Consider the following 13,431-nt stretch of genomic DNA (forward strand, 5'->3'; position numbering starts at 1 on the left):
GGAGGAATCCGGCTTCATCCGCTTTACAGCGTGGACAGCAATGGGGGGAGTCGGGGAACATCCTATGTAGTCTCTGTGGGGTAAGATACGCCCTGTGTAGTACCATGACCTGTATGAATTTGAATTTGACGTTCCTCGACACCCTCCTTGGATGCTCGAGTATCGTTAACCAAGCTTTATCTGTCATCACCTCCCCCGTGTCCTATGTCCATGCGTCTCTGAGTGTGTTGAGTGGGATTGCAGCGTGTTCCCTGATCCCCAGGTATAACCATCGCACTAGGTGGGCCCCCGTTCCCATGTGGTATAGCAAGTGGACCAGTTCATGCCTTGTGGGTTGAAGCCTCTGCGGGGCCCAGGTGTGTCTTATGTAATGGGACACCGCCGTGTGCAGCAGGTACAGTCTCTGGGGAGCCCCCGTAACCTGCAGGAAGGAATCGTGATCCATCAGGACGTCGTCCCCGAAGAAGGCCCCTAAATCCTCCACTCCAGAATCTGCCCAATGTCGTAACCTGTACTGCGTAAGTCTGCCCTGCGTTGATGGGATACCTAACAGGGGAATATTCTCCGCAAAGGACGCTGTATTTGAGGTGTATGCCAGTACCTTTCTCCAGCACAATAGAGCCGTGTTCAAAAGGGGGTGGCAGTCCGAAGAGTGTAATTCTCCCCGCGCCAACCGGTCAGCCGTGAAGTCTATTTCGTGGAGGTTCCTTCCGGCTACCCATCGTGCAAGCCACTGGAGTTGACTGGCGTAATAGTACCCACGAATATCAGGCACTCCTAGGCCTCCTAATCTAGTCCCCAGCTGTAACTTCCATAGACTAATACGCCTACGACCCGTGCCCCAGATGAGGGTCACCAAGATCGTGTTCAGCGTGGTAAATATCTGTTGCGGGAGAATGACTGGCAGATTGACAAAATAATATAGCATGCGGGGGAGCAGGGGGACCATCTTGGAAATGGCAATTCTGTCCATAGTGGATAGGGGTAGAGACGTCCAGAACCCCACACTGCTACGTAGGACAGTAATGGCTCTCCGTATATTACCCTGAATCTGGTCCTCTGGCTTTCTGTCCACCTGTATGCCCAGGTAATTGAAAGTAGTCTGGGCCACTGGAATTTGGTATTCCCCTAAGTGAAGGAGGGGAGGGCACGGCTGGTCTCTAAAGTAAAAACCATTGGATTTTCATGGATTGATGGCTAATCCAGACACTTCTTCAAACCAGCGAAACACGTCCGCCATTTCAGTGGGATCCTCTTCCAAATCGCGAAGATATAATAAGATGTCATCCGCATATATAGATATGAGGTGATGTGTTCCTCCTATTGATATACCCCTCCGTTCTCCATGGGTCCGTAGGGTTATGGCTAAGGGCTCTAGTGCCAAAACAAACAAAATCGGAGACAGGGGACAGCCCTGTCGGGTGCCCCTGTATATTGGGTAGCTATCTGAAATATAGCGGCCAGTACGTGCACGAGCCGAGGGGTCCGTGTAGAGTAATTTCACCCATTTCAACAAAGGGTCTGGGAAGCCAAAGCGCCGCAGCGTTTCAAACATGAACGTCCACGACAGGGAATTGAACGCCTGTCCAGCGTTATACAGCCCGCCCGGGGATGTTCCTGTGGTGTAGCAGCCATAAGGGCATGAAGTCTACGCGTATTTTGGGATGTACTCCTTCCAAGGAGAAAACCACACTGGTACGGGTGTATCAAACCAGAGAGGTGGGGTTGTATCCGCAAGGCTATGGCCCTACTGAGGATCTTGTATTCTGTTGAGGGCATGGACAGGGGTCTGTAGTTAGTCAGTTTGAGTGTGTCTCTCCCCGGCTTGGGTATATATATAACTAGGGCTTGCATCGTAGATAGAGGCATTCGACCCTCCTCAAACGCCACCTTATATATCTTTTCTAGGACAGGTACTAGGATGTCTGCGTAGGTCTGATAGAACTCAACTGGCAACCCGTGCATGCCTGGCGTTTTGTTTCGATTCAGGGACCGTATGGCGACCCGAATTTCACGCTGTGTTATGGGACTGTCAACATCTTTCCGAGCATCCTCAGATAGTGTCGGAAAAGGTATATCCCGTAGGAACTCTGCCACTTGCTCCGAGTCCTCCATGGGGAAGGGAGCGTATAATGCTTGCAAGTGGGCGTGAAACGCCCCATTGATCTCGGATTGCGTGTGGACTATGCTGCCCTCACCATTGCGTATCCGGGTAATCACCGGAGTATCCGGGCGATCTTGCACTAGACGGACTAACAAGGTACCGGATCTGTACGTTTCAGCGTGCTGCCGTCTTAGATATTCCCTATGGTCTATGACCCGCAATGTTTCCAAAATTTCCGCATGGTCGATATTCCCCGCCTGCAGCTCCTCCTGCTTCTCAGGGTCTATCCCGGCCTCTCTTTCCAGTGTTTTCAGTCGGTTCTCGACCTCACAGAGTCTCGTATGGATTTCTTGCCGGGCCCCTACCAGTTGTCCTATGGTGGCCCCCATCACTACCACCTTCATAGCATCCCACACTACCAAGTTGGTCGTCGCAGAATCCCAATTTTCGAGAAAATAACTCTTTAGGATATTGGACAGGGACGTCCGAAAAGGGCCGTCCTCCAAGAGTCGTGGGTCAAGTCTCCAGGTAGGCACCGGGGACGGTACTCTGCCCCAGAGGAGGTCAAGTGTCAGTGGTCTATGGTCAGAGAAAGTTTTGGCTAAATATTCCATACTATCTGTCTTCACCACTAAGGAACCGGAGCACAGAAACCTATCTATTCGTGTGTGCAAGTTGTGTACAGGGGAATAGTACGAATACTCCTTATGGGTCTGGTGTAGCCCCCGCCACACATCCACTAGTCCCCAGCCCGCAGCCCAGGCCGCAAACACCTCCGTCATTTTCGTGACCCCAGCCGATTGAAGGGGGGGAGGGTGTGACCTGTCTAGATCTACGTCTAATATCATATTCCAGTCTCCTCCCAGTATCTATGGGATGTCGGCCCAGTCTGACAACACTCTGCTTACCTTACCCAGGTACGTCTCTTGGTCGAAGTTCGGAGCGTATATACTGCCTATGACCAACAGCGTACCATCTAGCGTTCCCTTTACCATTATGTATCTCCCTTGATCATCTACTCTCCTTTCTATCTCCACAAAGGGTGTCCCATGTCATACCCAGATAGTTGCCCCCCTGGAGAAGGCAGAATAGGTTGTGGAATATATAGTGCCCCTCCAACGTTTCCTCAGTGTCTGCGCCTCCGCTGTCGTTAGGTGCGATTCCTGCAAAAATGTGATCTGTGCGTGTTGTCTAAGTAGGAACGCATGGATTCGGTGCCTTTTCTATATTGCACCAAGCCCACGCACATTCCAGGTAGCAAATGTATATGTTCCCGATCTTTCAGCCATAATCTCCTGCTAACTGAAGCCTGAGCGTCAGTAGGACTTTTCGGTTATATTCAGCGAGTTTCAATCTGGAGACCCCTGCATTCCCTTCCCTGAGCAAAACTAACTTGGCGCAGCATTGTAACTGTGCTGAGCCGAACATGAAAAGTATAAACATAATGAACCAAACACACTTGCATTCGCCAGTGGGGGGGTGGCCTAGCACTGCTCTCGTCATCTTAACTGCCCTGTTGGGTGCCGTGAGCTCTACGGTGTACCTGCCCCGGGGCAATCCTTCCAGGATGCTGTCCATCGTTGCCACCTGGAGATCCTTCTGTAGCAGGGGGCATATGAGCGTATAGAGGGGAAACTAACCAGGAAGACCTCACCTCCAATCCTCCACCACTAAGAGGGGAGCCCCCTTTGCAGTCCCACCCCCCAGATACAAGTAATTAAGTTCCCAGCCCCCCCCCGGATTCCCCCCGCATCTCAAGGGTACAATTAGAGATTATTTACCATCAAAAGGATACTGAATGTCATCAAGCGGTCCGCCCAGTGCAGGCCGGTCATCTCAGTTTTTCAATTATCCAGCAGGTCATCCGCCCCCCTCGGCATGACTGTGGGAAACAAGACCAGACTATGTTCCGAGTCGGAGTGAATCGTGCTGTCCTCCGTGTCCGTGCTGATTTTCTCCTGCTCCTCTCGAAAACTGCCCACCATTTCGACGAAATCCAGCTGTTCTTCCCGTTGTTTCTCCTTCGATGGGCCGTGATTCACGGGTCTCCGTCCCAGGGCGTCGGTACCTCCTCCAGTCGAACCCGGACCTTTCCCTGCACCGTCGTTGGTCGTATTCCAGGTGGTCTCAGGGCCGCCATCAATGTCCATTACGTCCAACCACTCCTCTGCGTCCGTCGGACTCGCAAAGAAATGCGTCTTTTTGTCATACACAATCTTCAACCGGGCTGGGAACAATAGTGCGTACGAGAGCTTGGCCTTTTGAAGTCTCTTTTTCACCTCCTGATATGACGAGCGTTGCTTTTGCACTAGGTTGGTGTAATCCGGGTAAAGTGACACGAGGCAGTTCTCATATTGTATGAGAGATTTCTCTCTCGCTTTTTGGAGGAGGGCATCCCGGTCCCGGTAATTCAGTAGTCGTACTATCAGGGGGCGAGGTAGGCGTCCAGGTTTAGGTCTCCCCGTGAAGTGTGCTGATAAGCCTTCTGCAGCAATATTGTCCCGGAACCCTTGTTCCATGAATTCCGCCGCATGTATCCCTTCACAGCGCTCCGGAAGGCCAATAACGCGAATATTGTTGCGGCGGTTGCGGCCTTCCGCATCCTCCGCGCTGTCAAGTAGTGACGTTACTTGCTGCTGCAGCCGCTGAATCGACGTCGTGTGCTCCTGTACCGTCGGAGTGAAGTCGGCGATCGCCAGCCCCTGGTCTTTGACCTTGTCAGCCAGCTTGCCATGGTCAGCCTTCAGCAGCGACAGGTTGGTAGTGAGGGTCCCAAGTTGCCGCTCCATTGCTGTCCTGGAATCTCTGATTTCTTGCAAGATCAGGTCCAGTTTGTCCGGTTGTTGTCCCTCAGCAATGGTCGACCCACCATTTCCGGATAAGGCCCCGCCATTCTCCGTGGCCGGGGCAGCCCACACCCCCGCCAGGTCCTCCCTGCTGTCCTGCGTCTTCACCCCTTTGCGGACCATGGCCAGTTCGGTCGGTTGCTGACCAGTCCACCGGGGTCTCAGACAGTGTGTGGCTATAGGGGCCCCCACACCGTCTCTCATCACAATCTCAAGTTTCTTAGGCCCTCCAGCCGCACTTTCCTGTTCCAGACCACTGTTCAATATCCGTTCAGGGGAAAGCCCGTCCCGATATGCTCCGGCGGTCGCCACATGACCTTCCCTGCCAGTCCCTGGGGCCAATCAGGGGCAGCGAGAGAAGGGAATCCGGTGTAGTTAGGGCACACGGGAGGGAGGTGGAGTGGGCAGCCCCTCCCAGGTAAGGTATCCAGCCTCCTCACCATCCCACTGTAGGTGCAGGGACCGCTCTCAGCAAGTCACTAACTGTAAGGGCCTCGCTCTCCTCAGCCCGCTCCCGGCACCCTCTTAAGCGCTGCCAGGCTCGATCCCCAGCCGGCCCGGTGCACTGTGTAGTCCAGGACTCTCTCCAACTCCCAGGGCCGGCCTTCCAGTGCCTTCCTTCTCCCGTGCCTCGACCGCCGCTAACGATGCGTCAGTCTACCGCCACACACGACGGCAGCCGCCCAGCAGTCGGCGTTTGTTCCGCGAGGCCCGGGGCCAGGCGCCTCAATTTTCGCACGCCTCGGCAACTCCGGATCCAGCCCTTACTTTACTCCCCGGCTTCTCCCCTGGTAGTAGGCCGCAGTATGCTCGGGCGTCAACGGGGGCCTCCGTCTCTCGTTATTTCGGAAAGCTTCACGTCGGGGTCTCCGGGTGGTCTCCGCAACAGGATCCAACCCCCAGCGGGTGTTGTTGGACCTCCAGTCGGCAGATATCAGGATTTTATCCCGAGGCAGCACCAGAGCTCAGACTTCAGGCGACCACCATCTTGGCCGTCTAGCCACACCCCCCTTCTTGTCTCAGCGTAATGACTTCAATTTGACGACAAGATGACTAAGCATTGAGTGCCTCCAACCACGTGTGTTGCTCCAGCTATCTTTTTGCCTCGATTTGCCAAAGCAGTGCTTCCGCTGCTTCATTCTGCTTGCTGTCATTTCTCCGTTCATTCAGTCGTGCCCTCAATTGTCTAACACCGATGGGATGTTGCATCTCGGTGTTTATGTGGGTAATTAGTCGTGTTTGGATGCATCTCAACTTTCTGGCACAGTTGGTCATTGCCAGGTGACCTAGGACTTTACACGCGTCTCAAGTTTCATGTAGGATGTGTCTCTGCCAGCTGTCGGAGGATTCTGCCAAACTGTGAGTGTCTGACCTTCCCTGGTGTGATTTATCTATCTTTTAGAGACTTGCTTGGGCTGTGTTCTGTCTTTTTGGTTGTGGTCTGTGCCGTTACTATTTGGAGGCACAGAGATCCTCTCACGTTTTCTTCCTTTTGATGATATGATAGAATGTACAGGGAGAGCTAGTGAAGAGAGCTCCACGTCTGATTCACGTCATTTTGTTCTCTATCTCAGCAGAAGCAGGGTGCCTAAGTCAGTTTCTTCGACTTAATTCCACTATTGTGCGTTCCAGGATCACTTACGTAAATAGCACTATTAGTCTGCCATGAAGTCACAAGCCAGTCAGCCAGAGAAGGAGGGAAGCTGTGAACTGTGCCTGTCTGTACAAGACAACTGACTCTCACCCAGCCCCACTGCCCTAATTGAAGGCTAGAGGCAGCCACGGACAGACCAGAGAGAGTCTGTCTTCCATGAAGTCACAAGCCAGAGAAGGAGGGAAACTGTGAATTGTGCCTGACTGCACAAGACAACTGACTCCCATCCAGCCACCCCGCCTCACTGAAGGCTAGAGGCTGCCTCGGACAGACCAGAGACAGTCTGTCTGCCATGAAGACGCAGGCCAAAGATATGAACTGCAGGACCTCTGTGACGGTTGGACGCTGTGACCTGTGCCTGTCTCCACAAAACGACTGACTCCCATCCAGCCCTCCCGACCTCACTGAAGGCAAGAAGCAGCCCGAAGGAGGAAGTTGTGCTGTGTGTCTGAAGCAGGGGTCTCCAACCTTTTGTGTTGTTAGAGCTACTTCTGGCCAGTGAACATCGTTGTGAGCTACTGAACCCGAAGCAACTCGCGCATTTTTCCGAGAGACCCCCCACGCCCAGTTTCATTGACTTTAAGCCTAATTTCATCAGAGCCCATACTGTGGTTTGAATAAAATACCCAAGACAGGCCTGACTTAAGAGTTCCCTGGAACACCAAAAGGAATGACTTTGGATTTGAGACGCTTCAAGACATTTCAATTAATAGGTCCAAAATTAAGGTCCAAAATTAAGACCTCCTTTTTTGTGCCCTTCGGCCCTCTGTTCCACTCGTTTTTTGTGCCTTTCTGCCCTCTGTTCCACTAATTTTTCCCTCGTTTTTTGTGCCTTTCTGCCCTCTGTTCCACTTGTTTTTGCTTCGTTTTTTGTGCCCTTCTGCCCTCTGTTCCACTCGTTTTCCCCTTGTTTTTTGTGCCCTTCTCCCCTCTGTTCCACTCATTTTTTGTGCCTTTCTGCCCTCTGTTCCACTCGTTTTTTGTGCCTTCCTGCCCTCTGTTGAACTTATTTTTGCTTCGTTTTTTGTGCCCTTCTGCCGTCTGCTCCACTCGTTTTTTGTGCCTTTCTGCCCTCTGTTCCACTTGTTTTTTGTGCCTTTCTGCCCTCTGTTCCACTTGTTTTTCCTTCATTTTTTGTGCCCTTCTGCCCTCTGTTCCACTTGTTTTTTGTGCCTTTCTGCCCTCTGTTCCACTCGTTTTTTTGTGCCTTTCTGCCCTCTGTTCCACTCGTTTTTGCTTCATTTTTTGTGCCCTTCCGCCCTCTCTTCCACTCATTTTCCCCTTGTTTTTTGTGCCCTTATGCCCTTTGTTCCACTCGTTTTTTGTGCCTTACTGCCCTCTGTTCCATTAGTTTTTGCTTCGTTTTCTGTGCCCTTCTGACCTCTGTTCCACTCGTTTTTTGTGCCTTTTTGCCCTCTGTTCCACTCGTTTTTTGTGCCTTACTGCCCTCTGTTCCATTCGTTTTTGCTTCGTTTTCTGTGCCCTTCTGACCTCTGTTCCACTCGTTTTTTGTGCCTTTCTGCCCTCTGTTCCACTCGTTTTTGCTTCGTTTTTTGTGCCTTTCTACTCTCTGTTCCACTCGTTTTCCCCTTGTTTTTGTGCCCTTCTTCCCTCTGTTAAACTCGTCTTTTGTGCCTTTCTGCCCTCTGTTCCACTTCTTTTTTGTGCTTTTCTGCCCACCGTTCCACTCGTTTTTGCTTCGTTTTCTGTGCCCTTCTGCCCTCTGTTCCACTCGTTTTTTGTGCCCTTCTACCCTCTGTTCCACTCGTTTTTTGTGCCTTTCTGCCCTCTGTTCCACTCGTTTTTGCTTTGTGTTCTGAGCCCTTCTGCCATCTGTTCCGCTCGTTTTTTGTGTCTTTCTGCCCTCTGTTCCACTCGTTTTTGCTTTGTTTTTTGTGCCTTTCTGCCCTTTGTTCCACTCGATTTCCCCTTGTTTTGTGTGCCCTTCTGCCCTCTGTTCCACTAGTTTTTGTTCCTTTCTGCCCTCTGTTCCACTCGTTTTTTGGCCTTTCTGCCCTCTGTTCCATTAATTTTTGCTTCGTTTTCGGTGCCCTTCTGCTCCCTGTTCCACTCATTTTTTGTGCCCTTCTGCCCTCTGTTCTACTTGTTTTTCCCTCGTTTTTGTGCCTTTCTGCCCTCTGTTCCACTTGTTTTTGCTTCGTTTTTTGTGCCTTTCTGCCCTCTGTTCCACTCGTTTTCCCCTTGTTTTTTGTGCCCTTCCGCCCTCTGTTCCACTAGTTTTTTGTGCCCTTCTGCCCTCTGTTCCACTAGTTTTTTGTGCCTTTCTGCCCTCTGTTCCACCAGCGTTCTATGAGGCCTAGTCAGCCTTCCCTCATACGGGATCCCTAATTCCACCATTGAGCTTACCTGCGGTGGAAGGCACGTTTCCTGGCGTTGGAAGGCACATCTCCTGGCTGCTTCTGGCGGTGGAAGTCACTTCTCCTACTGCTCCGCGCTGGCACCCATCAGACAATGGCAGACAGTGCGATGCCAGCGCGTTTTCAGTACACGATGACGTCACAAGAGTCAGACTCTCACGAGAGGAGTCTGCAGCTCCAGGAGAGGTGTGTCATCCTCTTCGCCCCCCCCCACCCCAGCTTAGCTCCAATCCGAGCGGCTGGTTTGGGTGAGGGCGGGCAAATGGAGCCGGAAAGGCTAATAGCCCAAAATACCGCCAAATACTACTGAAGGGCTACACAAGCTACTCCCGGGGTCTCCGCGAGCTACCGGTAGCTACCAATCGACCGGTTGGAAACCCCAGGTCTGAAGGAACAAGAAGCCTCCAGTGGTCACTTGTGAGTACTGCAAAAACAATAGTTGATGGACAGAATGCAGAACAATGTCCTGCATTCACCCCAGTACAGAGATCTGGGCCTAAATCCATCGTTTATTTACACTCCACACCACCCCAGTTCAGACATGGCCATATGCAAATCAGCCTTGACACTGTGCCTCATGGGAACAGTCCAGCTCGAACTGCCAAGCCATGTCTTTCCTGGACCGGAATCAAGCATCCTAGGACTTGTTTCTGGCTATCAGCCGTCTTCAGCCAGGATAGCTTAGCTCCAGTGGTGTGGAGAGCATGGGACTCACATCTGAGCATACCCATCACACTCGGGGTGACAAATGCAAAAACAATAGTTGTTGGACAGAATGCAGAACAATGTCATACATTCACCCCAGTACAGAGATCTGGGCATAAATCCATCGTTTTTTTGCACTCCACACCACCCTGCGGTGGAAGGCACGTCTCCTGGCGTTGGAAGGCACGTCTCCTGGCTGCTTCTGGCCTTGGAAATCACTTCTCCTACTGCTCCGCGCTGGCACCCATCGCACAATGGCAGACAGTGCGATGCCAGCGCGTTGTCAGTACACGATGACGTCACAAGAGTCAGACTCTCACGAGAGGAGTCTGTACCTCCAGGAGAGGAGCGTCATCCTCTTCGCCCGCTCCCACCCCAGCTTAGCTCCAATCCGAGCGGCTGGTTTGGGTGAGGGCAGGCAAATGGAGCCGGAAAGGCTAATAGCCCAAAATACCGCCAAATACTACTGAAGGGCTACACAAGCTACTCCCGGGGTCTCCGCGAGCTACCGGTAGGTCACGATCGGCTGGTTGGAATCCCCAGGTCTGAAGGAACAAGAAGCCTCCAGTGGCCATTTGTGAGTACTGCAAAAACAACAGTTGATGGACAGAATGCAGGACAATGTCATGCATTCACCCCAGTACAGAGATCTGGGCCTAAATCCATCATTTTTTTGCACTCCACACCACCCCAGTTCAGACATGGCCATATGCAAATCAGCCTTGACCCTGTGCCTCATGGGAACAGTCCAGCCCGAACTGCCAAGCCATGTCTTTCCTGGACCGGAATCAAGCATCCTAGGACCGGTTTCTGGCTATCAGCCATCTTCAGCCCGGATAGCTTGACTCCAGTGGTGTGGCGAGCATGGGGCTCACATCTGAGCATACCCATCCCACTCGGGGTGACAAATGCAAAAACAACAGTTGTTGGACAGAATGCAGAACAATGTCATACATTCACCCCAGTACAGAGATCTGAGCTTAAATCCATCATTTTTTTGCACTCCACACCACCCCAATTCAGACATGGCCATATGCAAATCAGCCTTGGCCCTGTGCCTCATGGGAACAGTCCAGCCCGAACAACCAAGCCAGGTCTTTCCTGGACCGGAATCAAGCATCCTAGGACCGGTTTCTGGCTATCAGCCATCTTCAGCCAGGATAGCTTGACTCCAGTGGTGTGGAGAGCATGGGACTCACGTCTGAGCATACCCATCCCACTCAAGGTGCCAAATGCAAAAACAACAGTTGATGGACAGAATGCAGAACAATGTCATACATTCACCCCAGTACAGAGATCTGGGCCTAAATCCATGGTTTTTTTGCACTCCACACCACCCCAGTTCAGACATGGCCATATGCAAATCAGCCTTGACCTTGTGCCTCATGGGAACAGTCCAGCCCGAGCTGCCAAGCCATGTCTTTCCTGGACCGGAATCAAGCATCCTAGGACTGGTTTCTGGCTATCAGCTGTCTTCAGCCAGGATAGCTTGACTCCAGTGGTGTGGAGAGCATGGGACTCACGTCTGAGCATACCCATCCCACTCGGGGTGACAAATCCAAAAACAACAGTTGATGGACAGAATGCAGAACAATGTCATACATTCACCCCAGTACAGAGATCTGGGCATAAATCCATCGTTTTTTTGCACTCCACACCACCCTGCGGTGGAAGGCACGTCTCCTGGCTGCTTCTGGCCTTGGAAATCACTTCTCCTACTGCTCCCCGCTGGCACCCATCGCACAATGGCAGACAGTGCGATGCCAGCACGTTGTCAGTACACGATGACGTCACAAGAGTCAGACTCTCACGAGAGGAGTCTGTAGCTCCAGGAGAGGAGCGTCATCCTCTTCGCCCGCCCCCACCCCAGCTTAGCTCCAATCCGAGCGGCTGGTTTGGGTGAGGGCGGGCAAATGGAGCCGGAAAGGCTAATAGCCCAAAATACCGCCAAATACTACTGAAGGGCTACACAAGCTACTCCCGGGGTCTCCGCGAGCTACCGGTAGGTCACGATCGGCTGGTTGGAATCCCCAGGTCTGAAGGAACAAGAAGCCTCCAGTGGCCATTTGTGAGTACTGCAAAAACAACAGTTGATGGACAGAATGCAGGACAATGTCATGCATTCACTCCAGTACAGAGATCTGGGCCTAAATCCATCGTTTTTTTGCACTCCACACCACCCCAGTTCAGACATGGCCATATGCAAATCAGCCTTGAACCTGTGACTCATGGGAACAGTCCAGCCCGAACTGCCAAGCCATGTCTTTCCTGGACCGGAATCAAGCATCCTAGGACCGGTTTCTGGCTATAAGCCATCTTCAGCCCGGATAGCTTGACTCCAGTGGTGTGGCGAGCATGGGACTCACATCTGAGCATACCCATCCCACTCGGGGTGACAAATGCAAAAACAACAGTTGTTGGACAGAATGCAGAACAATGTCATACATTCACCCCAGTACAGAGATCTGAGCTTAAATCCATCATTTTTTTGCACTCCACACCACCCCAGTTCAGACATGGCCATATGCAAATCAGCCTTGGCCCTGTGCCTCATGGGAACAGTCCAGCCCGAACAACCAAGCCAGGTCTTTCCTGGACCGGAATCAAGCATCCTAGGACCGGTTTCTGGCTATCAGCCAACTTCAGCCAGGATAGCTTGACTCCAGTGGTGTGGAGAGCATGGGACTCACGTCTGAGCATACCCATCCCACTCAAGGTGACAAATGCAAAAACAACAGTTGATGGACAGAATGCAGAACAATGTCATACATTCACCCCAGTACAGAGATCTGGGCCTAAATCCATGTTTTTTTTGCACTCCACACCACCCCAGTTCAGACATGGCCATATGCAAATCAGCCTTGACCCTGTGCCTCATGGGAACAGTCCAGCCCGAACTGCCAAGCCATGTCTTTCCTGGACCGGAATCAAGCATCCTAGGACCGGTTTCGGGCTATCAGCTGTCTTCAGCCAAGATAGCTTGACTCCAGTGGTGTGGAGACCATGGGACTCATGTCTGAGCATACCCATTCCACTCGGGGTGACAAATGCAAAAACAACAGTTGATGGACAGAATGCAGGTCAATGTCATACATTCACCCCAGTACAGAGATCTGGGCCTAAATCCATCGTTTTTTTGCACTCCACACCACCCCTGTTCAGACATTGCCATATGCAAATCAGCCTTGACCCTGTGACTCATGGGAACAGTCCAGCCCGAACTGACAAGCCATGTCTTTCCTGGACCGAAATCAAGTATCCTAGGACTGGTTTCTGGCTATCAGCTGTCTTCAGCCAGGATAGCTTGACTCCAGTGGTGTGGAGAGCATGGAACTCACGTCTGAGCATACCCATCCCACTCGGGGTGACAAATGCAAAAACAACAGTTGATGGACAGAATGCAGAACAATGTCATACATTCACCCCAGTACAGAGATCTGGGCCTAAATCCATCGTTTTTTTGCACTCCACACCACCCTGCGGTGGAAGGCATGCCTCCTGGCGTTGGAAGGCACGTCTCCTGGCTGCTTCTGGCGTTGGAAGTCACTTCTCCTACTGCTCCGCGCTGGCACCCATCGCACAATGGCAGACAGTGCGATGCCAGCGCGTTTTCAGTACACGATGACGTCACAAGAGTCAGACTCTCACGAGAGGAGTCTGTAGCTCCAGGAGAGGAGCGTCATCCTCTTCGCCCGCCCCCACCCCAGCTTAGCTCCAATCCGAGCGGCTGGTTTGGGTGAGGGT

The sequence above is a fragment of the Lissotriton helveticus genome, chromosome 5_1, assembly GCF_964261635.1.
Source record: "Lissotriton helveticus chromosome 5_1, aLisHel1.1, whole genome shotgun sequence".
Classification (NCBI taxonomy): Eukaryota; Metazoa; Chordata; class Amphibia; order Caudata; family Salamandridae; genus Lissotriton; species Lissotriton helveticus.